Genomic DNA, 17,696 nt, shown 5'->3' with positions numbered 1-17,696 from the left:
ATGGCAAAAGAGGCAAAAGGCCAAAAGGGCCCAAAGGGCCAGGCCCACCGTGTTCCAGGCCTTTAATCCATTTCCAAAGGGCCGTGGTTAATTAGTCTGATTGGCCGGTGGGCACACAGGTGTGGCCAAGTAGGGGCATGAGTTCACAGGGGCCGTGTTGAAGGCGTGGTCTTCCAGCTCACAAACCTAATCAATTGTCTCCTGTATGCTTGCCTACAACAGTAGGTGCTCCATAAGTATTTCTTGACTGCTTGAAGAAAAATGAGCAAACACCCGTGCTTTATGATGCCAGTGCTGAAAGGCCAAAACCTTCTAGAACTGATCAGCTCCTTGAGTCCAGTTTTGGGGGTATCCTGGATCCTAGAAGATTCTACACGAACCCAGGATCTTATCTGTGACCAAATACCACATCTGAGCCCGGTGCCCATGGCTGGAGCCTTCAGAGCAGCTCCTAAATTCTCCGAGCCAAGGGGGCTGGGTTGCAGGCCTGCGGCAGTAGCTCAGATCGGATAACCCTGTCCTCCCGCTCCCTCCCAGCACAGGCACAGGAGGTTAGCACTGGGCAGGAAGGGGGCCCTCCAGCTGACTCCAGGAAGGCTTCCAACTCAGTCAGCACTTTTATTGCTCATTGGAATTTCCTCCTCTGATTCCCCTAAGAAGCTCAAAACACATGCACTTATCTAGGACGGGAAAACTGGCTTAGAGATTTAACTGTCCTGGGAGGAGAGTCTGTGGATTTAGGATTGGCAGAGCAGCACCCTCTCCATAGTCCCCAAAGCAGGCCTCATCAGATAAGGGCACACGACAGTTGTCACACGGCTCAGCAAAGCAAGAGCAGATAAACTGTACATCAAAGAGCCATCAGTTCCACACACGAGCCCAGATGCCATCAAAGGGGTGACAGACACAGGGACATCATCACTGGCCATGGCCCTGCTTCCTAGAACCAGGAAGAGCAGCCTTGACCTGGGTCTCCTGTCCGAGTCACCCTTCCCCTCCCCCTCTTGACACACTCCATGTAGCCTGGCTGGGAATATTTCCTCAGGACTAGGAAGTGGATTAGGGATTAGCGCCCTCGCTCCTGAGTGCTTAGGTGACTCAGCGTGTGCCTCAGTTTCCCTAAAAGGACCCTCAATCACAAAGTCCATGCAAAGCCTCCTGCTTCCTGGCAGCTCACTGCTAAATGACCCGAGTAAGATTTGGACATTTCCATAAGCGAGATCCCCAGAGTAATTTTTATTTCATTACAAAAGACATTTTCTATAGCATACAGGCTTAGGAAATTATTTTACTTATTTGTATTCCATCCCCCCAGGATTCTTCCCAGAAATAGTAAATGTTGTTGTTTGCCACAGTCCTTCAGTAAGCAGTGATTTCTAAATCCAGCTCGGGGTTTCGTTTTTTCCCTGTGTTATCTCTGATAGCATCTTATCCTCACAGCTGCCATTCTCTTCCAGCTTGTCTCAAACCTCCAGGAAAGATGTGACCTCCCCTGTGAGTCCTAAAATCTGGAGCATGCAGTCCACGGCCTTCCTTCCCCTTCCGCCTGGGCTGATAAGATTCAATCACATGAGCACGGTTCCTCCCCACCCCCATTGCACTGGCGGCCTCGGAGCCCCAGCAGTCACACACTGGCCCTTCCTAAGTCTGGGGGTCATCAGGACATTGCCTTTTGCCACGGCAGTGTGGACTCCGGAAAGCTCTACTTTCCTGGCTAAAAGGTCACGCCTTATGTAGTCTTAGCTTTTGATTATTTAAAAAATCTCTTGTAAAACATATATAACACAACATTTGCCATTTCAATCTTTTTTTTTTTAACATTCATTTTATTTATTTGAAAGGCAGAGTTGCAAAGAGAGAGAAGGAAAGATACAGAGAGAGAGATCTTCTATCCATCCATTCATCCATTCATTCTCCAAATGTCTACAACAGCTGGGATGTGCCAAGCTGAAGCCCGGAGCCTGGAGCTCCATTCCAGTCTCCCATATGGGTGCAGGGGCCCAAGCACTTGGGCCATCCTCTGTTGCTTTCCCAAGCACATTAGCATGGAGCTGGATCAGAAATAGAGCAGCTGGGACTTGAACCAGTTCCTGTACAGGATGCCAGCCTCGCAGGTGGTGGTGGCTTACGCCACTGTGCCACAATTCTGGCTCTCCCTCGACTGTGTTTAAGTGTACAATTCAGAGGCATTGATTATACTCGCCATGCCGTGCAACCAGCGCTACTCTGGGTTTTCAATCTTTTTCATCATACTAAACTGACACTGTGAGGAGCACCCCACCTCCCTGAATGCCCTGTTAACCTCTACTCTACCTTCTGTCCGTATAAATAGGGGCCAGATATTTCATATAAGTGGAATCCTACAGTGTTCTTGTCTTCAGTCTGATGCTTTTCACTTAGTATATTGTTTCCATAGTTCCTCAAATACAACATATGTCTGAACATCATTCCTCACTATGACTGTAATATTTCATTGTAGGTGTATATGGCATTTTGTTTATTCATTAATTCATTGTTGAACACATGAGTTGTTTCTACCTTTTGTTAAAATTTTTATTTATTTGTTTGTTTATTTTTTTGAAAAGCAGAGTGACAGAGAGAGGGGGAGAGACAGAGAAAGAGATCCTCCATCTGCTGGTTCACTCCCCAGATGGCTGCAATGACCCGGAGCTGAGCCACGCTGAAGCCAGGAGCCAGGAACTCCATCTGGGTCTCCCATGTGGGTGGCAGGGGCCCAGCTACTTGGGCCATCTTCTGCTGTTTTCCCAGGTGCATTAGCAGGGAGCTGGATTTGAAACAGAGCAACTGGGACTTAAACCTGAACTGGCACTCTAATATATGGGGTTCTGTCATTGCAGGTGGCAGCGTACCTCTCTGAGCCACAACGCTGGTCCTTGCTTTCACTACTGTGAATAATGCTGCTGTGAATATTGGTGTAGAAATCCCTGTTTGGGTCTCAGATTACAATTATCTTAGGTTTATCCCCAGGAGTGGGGTAGCTGGGTCAGATGCAGATACTCTCTGTATCTCTCCCTCTCTCTCTTTGCACATGTTAAGTCTTTGGGGAACTGCCAGTCTGTTTTCATAGCGACTGCACCATCTCACATCTTCTATCTTTTTTTTTACATCTCCAACGTATGAGAGTTCCAGTGTTTCCACAGCCTCACCACATTTGTCTCTCTCTCTTTTTGTCCCCCCTTCCCCTCCTCCCCTCCCTCCCTCTCCCATGTTTTAATTACCATCCTGGCAAGTGTGAAGTCACAGGTTATCTTAGCTTCGATTTGTATATCCCTAATGACTGATGTCACTGAGCATCTCTCCATGTGTTTATCGGCATTCCTCTATCTTGTTTGGATAACCATCAACTCAGATTATTTTCCCATTGTTTATTTAATTGGGCTGTTTGCTTCTGTTTTTTGTTTTTAAGATTTATTTATTTATTTGAAAGAGAGGAGCAGAGATAGAGAGAGGTCTTCCACCTGCTGGTTCACTCCCCAAATGGCCACAACAGCCAGAGCTGTGCCAATCCAAAGCCAGGAGCCAGGAGCTTCTTCCAGATCTGCTTCGTCGGTGCAGGGGCCCAAGGACTCAGGCCATCCTCCACTGCTTTTCCAGGCCATAGCAGAGAGCTGGATCATAAGTGGAGCACCCAGGACTCCAACCAGCGCCCATATGGGATGCCAGCACTGTAGGCAGTGGCTTTACCTGCTACACCATAGCACTCGCATGGCCCCCTCTTCTTGCAGCTTTACTGTATTTATAATGATTTGATAAATGCTGCATTTCAATTCCATGAGGTAGCTCAATGCATATCCTAATAAAATTCTCAATTTTCCTTTCAGGCAACTTTAATTGAATTCTGTTATGATAACCAAAGTGCTTCAGCCAATCTAAAAATAAAGATCTTCAGGGACAGCAGGCTCCAGAATTAACCCAGGAGAAAAGCCATTTAGTGTGAATGCTGGCAGGTGCCCTATCTCTTCCTATGGCTGATCCTGAGGCCTGGAAACGATGCTGGCCAACGCCCTCCATCAGCACATGCCTGCAGCCAGGGGACCTTCTGCAGACAACCACAGAAGATGGTCACTGCCAGCATGGAGCTCTGGCGGGAGCATCCTTTCTCCAAATGTATCCAAAGAAAAGACGGGCTCAGGATGTCCACAGCCCTGGCGAAACTGAGCGGAAAAAGCAGTAGAACGGAAGCCCTCAAAAGTTTTTCTTTCCTTCTTTTCCTCTCTCCCTCCCTCCTCCTCCTCCTTCAGTTGTGTGTGTGTGTTTTCTGAAGACAGAATTTAGTCTGCAAAGAGTCAGTTGGAATGAAGATTGCCCCAATAGGTGAAGACATTATGTTTATTGTCCACAACTCACTAAGTGTGCCAGACTTTTGTGCAGCCAGGACTCCCATAGGAAAAAACCAAAGAGCTGGGATGGGGGCTACTGCTTGCTATGAGGTGGGCGACGTTTTCCCACTTGACACATGAAGAGCTGAAGATGAGAGAGCAAGTAACCTGTCCAGTCTCTCACAGGCAAAATGTGATGGATTTCATCTCATTCTAGAACTTGCAAAGAAAAGTTTGTGGACTATTTGCTTATTGTTGTTGTTTTTAAAAGATGCTTTATCCTTTTTCTTTTCTTTTATTATTTATTTATTTGAAAGCGTTACACAGAGAGAGAAGGAGAGGCAGAGAGAGAGAGAGGTCTTCCATCCGCTGGTTCACTCCCCAGTTGGCCACAATGGCTGGAGCTGCACCGATCTGAAGCCAGGAGCCAGGAGCTTCCTCCAGGTCTCTCATGCAGGTACAGGGGCCCAAGGACTTGGGCCATCTTCTACTGCTTTCCCAGGCCATCAGCAGGGAGCTGGATTGGAAGTGGAGCAGCCGGGACATGAACCGGTGCCTATATGGGATGCTGGCACTACAGGCAGCAGCTTCACCCGCTATGCCACAGCGCCGGCCCCGTTGTTTTGTTTAAACACACCAGGCACAGCCTTTAGTTGAGAAGTACTTGATTCCCAGGGAAGACGCTCTAGGGTTTTCCCACCAGGCTCTACAGGCCACGCCGTGGTCTGCTACAAGGAAGCAGTCTGAGCATTCATGCCGTGGGCTTCCTGCAGCTCTGCTACCACGAGTCTCGCATTCATTCGGAACCACTGTCAGAAGTGGTCGATGAGAAGATGGACAGGACCTCGGGCTGTGGGGCAGCCATCTCTACTTCTGACTCGTGGGCCTGCTGCCCAGTCCATAGTGAGGAAAATAATCTTGTCCATTCCACCTCACAAAGGGCAAAGAGGGGGCGAAGGCACTGCCAGGGCTAAGTCCCCTCTCACCCTTAGCAAGAGCCCCGCCATGGCACAGAAATGTGACGGTCGGAACACCTCTGTGGCAGCTGCTTCTCTGGCTGTCTGTGCCCTACGTGCCCAAAATAGCTGAGCTGCCCTTGTGCGAGGGAGGACCTGGCAAGACAGGCCCAACTGCCCAGGCACCTATCTGGATCTCCTTGAACCAGGGATTGCAAGACTTCCTCCAGCTTTGTTTCTCTGAGCACAGCACAAAAGGACAGTGATAAGATTAAGTCACAAGGTGCCTGCATGGTGGCCCAGCCATCGGATGCCTGCATCCAATATGGGAGTGCTGGTTTGAGTCCTGGCTATTCTGCTTCTGAACAGTGTCCTTTTGTTAATTTTTTTTTCTTTCAAAGGTAGAGTTTGAGAGAGAGAGAGAGAGAGAGAGAAAGAGAAAGAGAGAGAGAGAGAAAGAGAAAGAGAGATCTTCCATGCACTAGTTCACTTCCCAGATGGCCGCAATGGCTGGAATCTCCAACATGCTAACAGGAGTCCAAGCACTCAGGCCATCTTCTGCTGCTTTCCCGGGTGCATTAGCAGAGAGCTGATTTGGAAGCCCGGTAGCCGGGACTCAGGCACTCTTATGGGATGTCAGTGCCTTAGGCAGCGGCTTAACCCACTGTGCCGCAATACTGGCTTCCGGCTAATGCACCTGGGAAGGCAGCAGATGATGGCTCAAGGAATTGGGTCCCTGCTACCCTTGTGGGAGACCCGGCTTCTGGCTTTGGCCTGGCCCAGCCATAGCTGTTGTGGCCATCTGGGGAGTAAACCATGGGCAGAAGAGCTCTCTATCTATACCTCTATGGTTTTCAAATAAATACATTTTTTTTTTAAAAAAAAAGGTTAAGTCACTGGGAAAAATTAAATGCTTCTCCCCAGGCCTGTGGCCTCCCCTGACGCACCTGCCATTCTAGTACTTAGTATTCTGCTTTATTGCCATTTATTCTCAAGCCTGTCTCACCCTGATAGACAGTGAAAAACTTAGAATTAGGAGTCTTTCAATGTTACACAAGGAAAACATGAACATATTTTCTTTGTAAATAAATAAATAAATAAAGGGGCCAGCACTGTGGCGTGGCAGGTAAAGCAGCTGCCTGTATCCCATATGGGCACTGGTTGGACTCCTCGCTGCTCCACTTCCAATCCAGCCCTCTGCTGATGGCCTGGGAAAGCAGTGGAGGATGGCCCAAGTCCTTGGGGCCCTGCACCTGCGTGGGAGACCAGGAAGAAGCTCCTGACTCCTGGCTCCTGGCTTCGGATCAGCCCAGCTCCTGCCACTGTGGCCAATTGGGGAGTGAACCAGCATATGGAAGACCTCTCTCTCTCTCTCTCTCTCTCTGCCTCTCCTCTCTCTGTATAACTCTGACTTTCAAATAAATAAATAAATCTTTTTTTAAAAAAAAAAAAAGAATACTTTTCTCTTTTTCCTTCTGCCTTTCTGTAACTCTTTCAAATAAATAAATCTTTTAAAAGAGAGAGAGAGTTGAAGTAGATGCTCACAACAGCAGACTGTTCACATCAATACGTGAGGAAATATTCATCTTGCTTGTGTCCTAACCAAAGAGGGCCAACAATTAACAGCAGAAACCATAACCTACCCCACAGACCACTCCGTTGGTTCCATTTACACAATTCTGACTGAAAAATTAAAATGAGGCCGGCACCGCGGCTCACTAGGCTAATCCTCCGCCTTGCGGCGCCGGCACACCGGGTTCTAGTCCCGGTCGGGGCACCGATCCTGTCCCGGTTGCCCCTCTTCCAGGCCAGCTCTCTGCTGTGGCCAGGGAGAGCAGTGGAGGATGGCCCAAGTGCTTGGGCCCTGCACCCCATGGGAGACCAGGAGAAGCACCTGGCTCCTGCCATCGGATCAGCGCGGTGCGCCGGCCGCAGCGCGCTACCGCGGCGGCCATTGGAGGGTGAACCAACGGCAAAAAGGAAGACCTTTCTCTCTGTCTCTCTCTCACTGTCCACTCTGCCTGTCAAAAAAAAAAAAAAAAAAAAAGAAAAATTAAAATGAAGCAAACTTGCTGCTCAATGAGTGCCAAAACTGTTATGCAGATGACAGCAGGACTTTCAAGAGAAACTTTGAAATGTATTTTTAAAATATTTGAAAATTTATTTTCATTTATTTGAAAAGCAGAAAGAGACAGTCAGACACAGAGAAATCTTACTGCTGATTCACACTCCAAATGCCTGCAACAGCCAGGATTGGACCAGGCCAAACCCAGGAGCCTGGAACTCAATCTGTGTTTCCCATATGGATGGCAGGGGCCCAAGGGCTTGAGCCATTGTCAATTGCTGGCTCCTTAGGTCTACGCTAGCAGGAAGCTGGATCAGAAACAGAGGTAGGACTTGAACCCAGGCACTCCAATGTGGGATGAGGGTGTCTCAAGTGGTATCTTCATCACTGTAGCAAACGCCTGCCCATGACGAAAATTTTATTTTATTTTATTAAAAGATTTATTCATTTGTTGGCCGGCACCACGGCTCAATAGGCTAATCCTCTGCCTGCAGTGCTGGCACCCCAGGTTCTAGTCCCGGTCGGGGCGCCAGATTCTGTCCCAGTTGCCCCTCTTCCAGGCCAGCTCTCTGCTATGGCCCAGGAAGGCAGTGGAGGATGGCCCAAGTGCTTGGGCCCTGCACCCCATGGGAGGCCAGGAGAAGCACGTGGCTCCTGGCTTCGGATCAGCACAATGCGCTGGCCACAGCGGCCATTGGAGGGTGAACCAATGGAAAAAGGAAGACCTTTCTCCCTCTCTTTCTCACTGTCCACTCTGCCTGTCAAAAAAAAAAAAAAAAAGATTTATTCATTTGTTTGCCTTACCTGAAAGGCAGGGCAACAGAAAGAGATGGGGGAGAGAGGGGAAGAGATGGGGTGGACAGAGATTCTATCCTCTAGTTCACTCCCCAAATGGCTGCAACAGCCCCATCTAGGGCAGGCTGAAGCCAGGGGCCAGGAACCCCATCCTGGTCTCCCACATGGGTGTCAGGGGCCTGAGCACTTGGGCTGTGTGTTAGCAGGGAGCTAGACTGAAACTGGAACAGTTGGGATTCAGAGTGGCGCTCTAACATTGGGTGCCAGGCAAGTGGCAGCTTAACCTGCCGCACCACAAAGCCAGCCCCACAATTGAAATTTTCAACAAGTGATGTCAAGATACCTAAGCATTTCTTCAAGAATTGCAAAAGGAGATGAAACATGATGTTGCTAATATATTCCTGAGATCAAAGCACAATCAAAGTGATGGCTCACGAGAGGTGGAAGTGGTCCAGTAAAGCAAAAACAGACCAGTCAGGTGCAAAGGTCCTGGTAACTGTATTTTAAGCAGCTCAAGGCATTTTGCTTGGTGACTGGAGGGCAAAGAACAATAACATTTGCTTATTAAGTAAGTTATAAGAGTGCTTTGGGGAAGTTAGCCAAAGCTTTGGCAAAATTAAACAAGAGCAATTTTCTAAGATATTTTCAAAGATTTATTTATTTATTTGAAAGGCAGAGTTACAGAGAGCAAGAGAGAGAGAGAAAGAGAGAGAGAGAGATCTTCTGTCTGCTGGTCTTGTCTTAAACTCCTCTTCCCAGGGGTCAGGGAAGACTGAGCCCTGGAGAGGAAACTGAAAGTCATTCCCAACGCCCAGGCAGACTTTTCACCCATTTTTCTGCCAGCAGCTCTGGGCAATCACCAGGGACAACCTTTGTTCAGAGCACATGGCTTCCCCTCATCCTACAGCTTGTTGCCACCTCTCACCAGGAGCCTCAAGCCCCACCCCACTGTTCTACTAACTGCACCCCCGCTCTTTCCCCCAGCCCCCTGCCTTCATTGTGTGTCTCTTTTGCACATTTACATGTGGATAAATGTCATGCTTTTTCTCCAGTTAATCTATCCTCAGTTCCTTTCGGCAGACTCAAGTCTAAGCTTCACAGGTGAAGTGTGAACTTCCCTCCTGGGCCCTAAGAAAAGCACCCCTGCAATGCCCACCGTGGGTGCTCTGCCCTCTCTCCAGGCGGCCTCTCCTCCACTCCTAGGCTGACTCTGTGTCCTGACCGGTCCAGGCCGTGGCTCTGTGCTCAGAGCAGGCCGTTTCTCATCTCTGGCCTTTGCTTGTGCTTCCTCCCGCCCCCACTCTAACCCTGCCCCAGGCCTTTTGCATCAGTCAGCTCAATGCTTACTCATCATGTAAGGTTCACTGAATGGGTCATCTGCAGGGTACTCTGTCACCCCTGGGAAGATCCAGTTCCACTGTCTGTGCTCCTATGGTGTCCTTTCAGTCATTAACCACATCGGATTAACCACATCTCTTTGTAGGCCCATCTTTGTCTTTGTGTTTCATTTTAAAGATTTATTTTTTGTTTATTCGAAAGGCAGAGTTACAGAGAGAGAGGGGAAAAGACAGAGCAAAAGAGATCTTCCATCCACTGGCTCATTCCCCAGATGGCTGCAACTGCCAGGACTGGGCTGGGCTGAAACCAGGAGCCAGGAGCTTCTTCTGGGGCTCCCATGTGGGTTCAGGGGTCCAAGAATGTGGGCCATCATCCATCGCCTTCCCAGGCACATTAGCAGGGAGCTGGATTGGTAGTAGGGCAGGTGGGACCTGAACCGGTGCTCATATGGGTGTTGCAGATGTTGGTTTAACCCAATAAGCCACAACACCAGCCTCCACTTTTCTCTTTACACATTTCAGTATTTTTAGAGTTTATTCTAGTGCCTGGTGTGGTGCCCAGTAAAGGTTTACTAGATGGGGGAGCATTAGCTGCTTGGAATCTATGTGACCTTGGCAATCACCTGACCTTGTGGAGTCGAAGTTTTCTTTATCCCCACAATAAGGTCACAATAAGTGCTCCCTAAGACTGTTATGAGAACTAAAGGAGAAAATGCACATGAAAGCATTTAGCATGGCAGCTGGCCAATAGGAGGTGACCAATATTTTTTTTAAGAGCTAAAAGAGGATTCCAGAAATGATCTGTTCCTGCCTCTTGCTTTCATCATCATCCAAAGGCATTAAGCCAGTCTCTCCATGCTCTAGGCTAAATACCACATTAGATTGAGGAACAAGATCGTAACGCCAGGCATCTCCCCCTGGGGATGCATGTTAGATTGGTTTTCAGTCCAAAGAGCAATCCTCTCTCAAAGGTCTCCGGAGTGCATTCTGTGTGGGCTATGCCTAAATAGGTGAGCAGAGTTCATGTATGAGACTTCTACCAGTCCCTCAATCAGGAAGGAAAAGTAAAGAAGAATCGGTGATCCCAGAAAAGACTGGTGATGTTGCAAAGATAGCACGTTATTTCTAAACTCTCACCCTCCAATCCTTTCTGCTTCCCACTCTCAAGATATTCATTTGTCTCTGTACTTGGAGTGGACGCAAGGTAAACAGGCATAGCAGAGTAAAAGAACAGACTGGGTGAACCAGGTGTGGCTTTATTGCAATGACTCAAGCAACATAACCAAATTTCATAATACTATCTTTGTTGCCCTAAATTTTTCCTTGAAATCAGAGTGGCAGCCATGGAAGCTACTGACACCTGGGCAGGCAGAGCTTCCTCAAGTGTCTTTTAGGAGGAGTAGAGGTTTGCAACCCAATGGAAGCTGCTCCAACCCAGAGCATGGAGGGCCCTCCTCAGAGGTAGCACATCTCTGGACACCTAGTGAGTCTGGTTCAACACATATTGACCGTCAACTCTGGGGCAGCCACTGTGCTGAGAGTGTAAAGATAGTGACCAATACAATTTGGTACCTGTTCTATTACAATCCTCATTTTACAGAGAAAACTAAGGCATAGACAGGGTAAGTAGCTTGCCCAGAATCACAAAATAGAAAGCAAGCCAGAATTCAAAGCCAGAAGATCCATTTTCAGAGCCCATCACAGCACCCACCAGGCTTTTCTGCTTCTTAGACCTGCTGGTCAAATAATCACTAAGAGATGGCAAGTACAAAACTGCTGGACTCAGAACAGAGGGTTCATTAAGAGCCAGAGTCCAGTAGATATGAATTTAGCTTTGGCTAGAAACAGCTAACATATATATATATATATATACACACATATATATGTATATATATATGTATATCTATACATATATATATACATACACACATACTATATACATACACATATATATGTATATATATAATTTTTTGTCTTAAAATAAGAAAGGCTATAGTGGAAGAACCTGCTGGGTTTCCAAATATAAAGGCTGATATCATATTTAAACTATTTGGCAAAGAACCAGACTGTTGGCCGGCGCCGCAGCTCACTAGGCTAATCCTCCGCCTTGCGGCGCCGGCACACCGGGTTCTAGTCCCGGTTGGGGCACCGATCCTGTCCCGGTTGCCCCTCTTCCAGGCCAGCTCTCTGCTGTGGCTAGGGAGTGCAGTGGAGGATGGCCCAAGTCCTTGGGTCCTGCACCCCATGGGAGACCAGGAGAAGCACCTGGCTCCTGCCATCGGATCAGCGCGGTGCGCCGGCCGCAGCGCGCTACCACAGCGGCCATTGGAGGGTGAACCAACGGCAAAAGGAAGACCTTTCTGTCTGTCTCTCTCTCACTGTCCACTCTGCCTGTCAAAAAAAAAAAAAAACAAAACAAAACAAAAAAAAAAAAAAAAAAAAAAGAACCAGACTGTTGAAAGCGACTCATCTGATTCCAGAAATGCGAGTCAGAGATCATTTGACTAAGGAGCTCAAGTCCCTCTGATTAAACAAGGTACCGTGAAATCGCTATCCATTGCCAAGACAGCTCCATGGAGAGTGAAGAACAGGCTTAAGAATAAAAAGCAAGCCAAGGCAGAGCATTTGGCCTGGTGGTTACACTGTCGCTTAAGATGCCTGAGTCCCATATTAGAGCTCTGGGGTTCAGTTCCCACATCCGGCTCCTGATCCCAGCTTCCTGGTAAAGCGTACCTTGGGAGGCAGAGGTGATGGCTCAAGTATTTGGGTTCCTGTTACCCATGTGGGAGACCTGGGTTGTGTTCCAGGCTCCAGGCTTCTGCCCAAGCCCAGCCCTAGCTGTTGTGGGCATTTGGGAAGTGCACCAGGCGAATGGGAACACACTATCATTCTCTGTCTCTCAAACACATTAAGTAAAATTTAGAAACATTAAAAAAAAAAAAAGAGTCACACCTTAAGTTACGAATGTGCCATCTTCGGTGGCTAATGTTAGTGGCACCCCTAGAAGGACGCCTGGCGCCTAGGAAGCTCTGTGTATGTGCATTCTACAGAGACAGCACATGGGCACGGACACTGTACAGGCACTCTTGCTGTTCCCATGGTTCCTTAGTCAGAATGTGGGGGCCGAGGGTGGGAAGGACTGCAAAGATGTCCCGAGGCAGAGGCTCAGACTGCTGCTGCCACCCAGGATTCCCTGCCCTCAGCCCAGCCAAGTAGGGAAGAGGGGAGAGCTGTGTCCCTGGCACCTGAAGGTGGAACACAAAGTGCTCTTCTGCCCCCTCCGACAGAGTCAAGGGTATTGGGAGCAGCGGAACAGCACGCCTGCTGCACCAGATCGGCCACGCTCCGGCTTAGCTAGACTTTCACAGAGCGCCCTAAGAGCCCGATGACCGGAGGTAATCTCCTTTCTGTGGGAAAGACCACAGAGTTTTAAACAACTGGCTTTGTGGGGACTGCCTGTGCTGCTGGACTATGGTACCTACAAAGCCATAGCAGCCCCTTGCTACCCATGGGGAGACGTTACCCCACAGGCAATGCCCTCTTTTCCCTGCATTTTTGTTTCTTTTATAGTCATGGTTACCAACTGGTTTGTCTGTATGATTAAATCTAAGGGGGAAATGAACATGACTCATTAAGAATATATGAACGACAAGACTCCGGGATGCTGTGTGTAGGAATGAGCTGTCACGGAGGGTTAATAAGCAATAGAAAGCCACCAAGGAAGGATGCAACCAAAGGGAAGAAGGAAGAAGTTTCCACATAGGATATAGTTTAAGAGGAAGGCAGAAACCTGCAGGCAGATGGAAACCCTTTGCAAATGCACCTTTTAAGCAACTTTCCATTATGCCATCAATAGCAAGGGTCAGATGAAATCTATCTAGAAAGATTTAGACCAGGTTTCTTAATCTTAGATGAAGTGAAAAGGTAGCTAACATCAAACATTATTTCATTTTTATTCATTGTAAGTCCAGCAAGTAGGTTTTATTATCCCCATTTATAGACAAGATAACCTAGCGGGGGCATAGGGGGGAATATGTAGTTTGCTCAAGGCATGCAACTCTAAGATGATGGAGCCAGGATTCAAACTCAGGATAGTCTGACTCTCACCCTGATTTTTCAACCACACCAGGTCATCTCATAGCCCTATGAAAGAGCCAAAATGACTGGACTTTCAAAAGGTAGATAGGAAGAGAATTAGTCTGGAAAGTAGAATAACATTGAATTCTCATACATTTAGCAGGGAAGTACAGTTTAATTTGGAATGACACCTTTAGCTTCTGACAACTGATGCATATTTTATGTGGGTGACACCAGTCTTTCTGATTCACTTATTCATAGAAGAATCACTCATTTATTCAATACATATTTATCATATGTGCATTTTTCTAGATCGTAGGCAGAGAAAGACAAGAAATAGTGCTATCAGGGCCAGCATTGTAGTGTGGTGTGTTAGGCTACTTCCTGTGATGCCAGCTTCCAGTATGAGTGCCAGTTTGAGACCCAGCTGCTCCACTTCCAATATGGCTCCCTGCTAATATACCTGGGAAAGCAGGAGATGATGGCCCAAGTACTTGGGCCCCTGCCACTCATGTAGGAAACTGGAATGGAGTTCCAGGTTCCTGGCTGTGGCCTGGCCCAACCTCAGCTGTTGCAGCCATTGGGGGAGTGAGCCAGTGGATGGAAGGTCTCTCTTCCTCTGTCTCCCCCTCTTTCTCTGTAACTCTGCCTTTCAAAAATAAAATAAAATAAAATAAATCTTTAAAAAATGAAAAAAAGGAAACAGTGCTATCCTCATAATTATGTTATGTATATTCTTTTTTTAAAAGATTTATTTTATTTATTTGAAAGACAGTGTTACAGAGAAAGGTAAAGACAGAGAGAGAGGTCTTCCATCCTCTGGTTCACTCTCCAAATGGCCGCAACGGGCGGAGCTGCGCTGATCTGAAACCAGGAGCCAGGAGCTTCTTCTGGGTCTCCCACATGGGTGCAGGGGCCCAAAGACTTCAGCCATCTTCTACTGCTTTCCCAGGCCAAAGCAGAGAGCTGGATAGGAAGCAGAACAGCCAAGACTCGAACCGGCACCCATATGGGATGCCAGCGCTTCAGGCCAGGGCTTTAACCCGCTGCACCACAGCACTGGCCCCATGTATATTCTTTTATATGTATCAACTATTAAAGAAAAATGGGGCCTCCTTGCCCCTGGGACTTACTTTCCAGTGGGGTTAGAGGAGTAATGACAGGTGCACTAAAGGCACTATACTAGAAGGATTGCAGGACACAGAGGGCAGCTTCCACAATTACTGCTGGGCCAAGCTCACATGTGTATGCTGATAAAGAACCCCAGAGGAATTCATTTTTCAATTTTTTACATTTCAGAATTACTTAGGCAACAGGCTTAACACAACAGAGACTCCCATACATGTGCCAGTCTAGGACAAAACCATGAGAGTAGAGTGGACTGTGTAGGGGGCAAATTCTGAGATGGTTCTGATCCCCCAAAGACATAGGAGAGCCCCACTGAATTCCCCAGGCCAAAAACCTCACAGGGCTGTGGGCCATGAATGGGCTCCATTCCTGTGAGCAGGGCTGGCCCATGCTCAGGAGGACTGAGCCTGACTCTGACCATTTCCCCCCAGGCCAGCACCTTCCTATGTATGAAAGCCTAAAGCAGGAACTGGTAGGTATGAGCATTAGAAGAATCATACGCAGATTCCTCACTCCTTGATCATTCAGTCGACTTTTTTTTTTTCCAAAGCTTTATTTATTTATTTGAAAGTCAGAGTTACACACACACACATACATACACACACACACAGAGAGAGAGAGAGAGAGAGACAGAGAGAGACAGAGAGAGGGAGTCTTCCATCTGATGGTTCATTCCCTAATTGGCCACAATGGCCGGAGCTGCGCCGATCTGAAGCCAAGAGCCAGGAGCTTCTTCCGGGTCTCACACACACGTGCAGGGGTCCAAGGACTTGGGCCATCTTTCACTGCTATCAGAGAGCTGGATTGGAAGTGGAGCAGCTGGTTCTCGAACCGGCAGCCATATGAGATGCCAGTGCTTCAGGCCAGGGCATTAACCCACTGTGCCATAGCACCAGCCCCTCAGTCAACTTTCAATAGCCACTAGGATCTGTGCTTCAGTAGCAAATGAAGAGATGAGCATATTTCTAAAGCTATGTCTTGTCTTGTTTTAAGATTTATTTACTATTTGAAAGGCAGAGTTACATAAGAGAGAGAAAGTCTTCCACCAAATGGAATGCTAACGTCACAGGCAGCTATTTAACCTGCTGCACCATAGCACCAGCCCCTAAACTGGTCTTTAAAAGTCTAGATGGCAGGGCCCCGTGTTGTGGTGTAGTGAGTAAACCTGCTGCCTGTGACGCTACAGGCGCCAGTTCATGTCCCATCTGTTCCACTTCCAATCTGGCTCCCTGCTAATGGCTTGGGAAAAGCAACAGAGGATGGCCCATGTGTTTGGGCCCCTGCACCAAAGTAGGAGAACTGGATGAAGCTCCTGGCTTTGGCCTGGCCCAGTGCTAGCTGTTGTGGCCATCTGCAGAGTGAACAAGGAGATGGAAGATCTCTCTCTGTCTCTGTCTCTCTCTCTCTGTCTCTCTCTCTGTAACTCTGATTTTCAAAATAAATAAATTTTTAGAAAAGGAGAAGTCTAGATGACCGTCTTCTTGGCCTGGCACATGACTTAGATGGGCGTGTGCAGAGCAGTGTTACTATATCAGAATCCAGGCTGAGAGGCGGGTGCTGCAAGGCTCTAGGGCAGGCAGGCAAAGAGAGGAAAGCAAATGGAATGTGTTGTATTTTCTAATGAAGCCTGGGCCTATAGATGAACTGGTGAAAAAGGGGGCAATCAGATGGAGTGACAGAGCCTCTCAGCAACGCAGCACGTGAAGCTGACGGGCCAGCAGACACCCAGGAGGCGGCGGCCAGTACCGCCGAGCCCACAGCCACTGCCACCGTGCTCTGGCCATAGGTGCTTGGTCCTGGAGGCCGTTTCGAATGCAAGGCTCAACACAAATGCCCTCCCCCGCCCCTTCCAGGTGTCGGCTGTCTTTCTAGCTGCCCTGTCGGCCTATGAAACACCTGAAACCCGTGCCAAATCCGGATGAGATTAATTTGGGGTCACACCTTCCTTTGGTTCTGTTCCACCCCACCTCTGGCAGCCTGTGGTTAAGTCTCTGCCTAGAGCCCTATAAGGATTAACACTTCTTCTCTTGTAGACTGATCTCTGGGTCTCTAGTAGCTAAGCAGTGAGAGAGACACCCTATGTCTCCCGCCGAAAGCTCACCTCAGCTTTCTTTGTTCAGATTTTAGGGACGAAGAGGCAGACAGGAGGTCAGGTGTGATATTAGAGTTACACCATCCTAGGAAGGGGGCACTACAGACAGGCACAGAAGCTCTTCTGCACTGGACTAGACTGGAACTGTCTACAGAGAACACAACGCAGTATCCAGCAGGTTAGCATGTGCAGACTTACTAATGGCTAGTTCTCTTAACTGGTCGTATCATTAAACATTCCCTTACCTCCACAGACAGAAGATTCCTAGGATGTGTCCTAAATCCATAGCAGTCTGGGGCCAGCACTGTGGCATAGCGGGTCAAGTCGCTGCCTGCAGTGCCGGCATCCCATGTGGGCACCGGTTTGAGTTCCGGCTGCTCCACTTCCAATCCATCTCTCTGCTATGGCCTGGGAAAGCAGCAGAAGATGGCTCAAGTCCTTGGGACCCTGCACCTGCATGGGAGACCCAAAGGAAGCTCCTGGCTCCTGGCTTCGGATTGGCGCAACTCCGGCAGTTGCGGCCAACTGGGGAGTGAACCAGTGGATGGAACACCTCTCTCTCTGCCTCTCCTCTCTCTGTGTAACTCTGATTTTCAAATAAATAAATAAATCTTTTAAAAAAATAGCAGTGGGTCCATTTTCTACTTCTCTCTTCTCCCCTTCGTAGCCTACAGGCCAGTAATAATGAAATGGCGTCAATGGCACAAGTGGGAAAAATGTGGCTACAACTACCTTCACCTGGGACCAGGCAGCACCTGAGGTTGCCATCACTTTCTCTTCATGCCTACAGGACTAAAGTGCGTTTCTTCCTGGCTTTCCCTGCTGATGGGACATGATCATGAGGACTGTAACAGCCACCTGCTCAGTCTCATGCCAGATCCACCTTAAGGCCAGCCCTTTCTGGAA

This window comes from Lepus europaeus, chromosome 2 (genome assembly GCF_033115175.1).
Source record: "Lepus europaeus isolate LE1 chromosome 2, mLepTim1.pri, whole genome shotgun sequence".
Classification (NCBI taxonomy): Eukaryota; Metazoa; Chordata; class Mammalia; order Lagomorpha; family Leporidae; genus Lepus; species Lepus europaeus.
The sequence above is the reverse complement of the archived record's forward strand: the minus strand, read 5'-3'. Positions refer to the sequence as shown.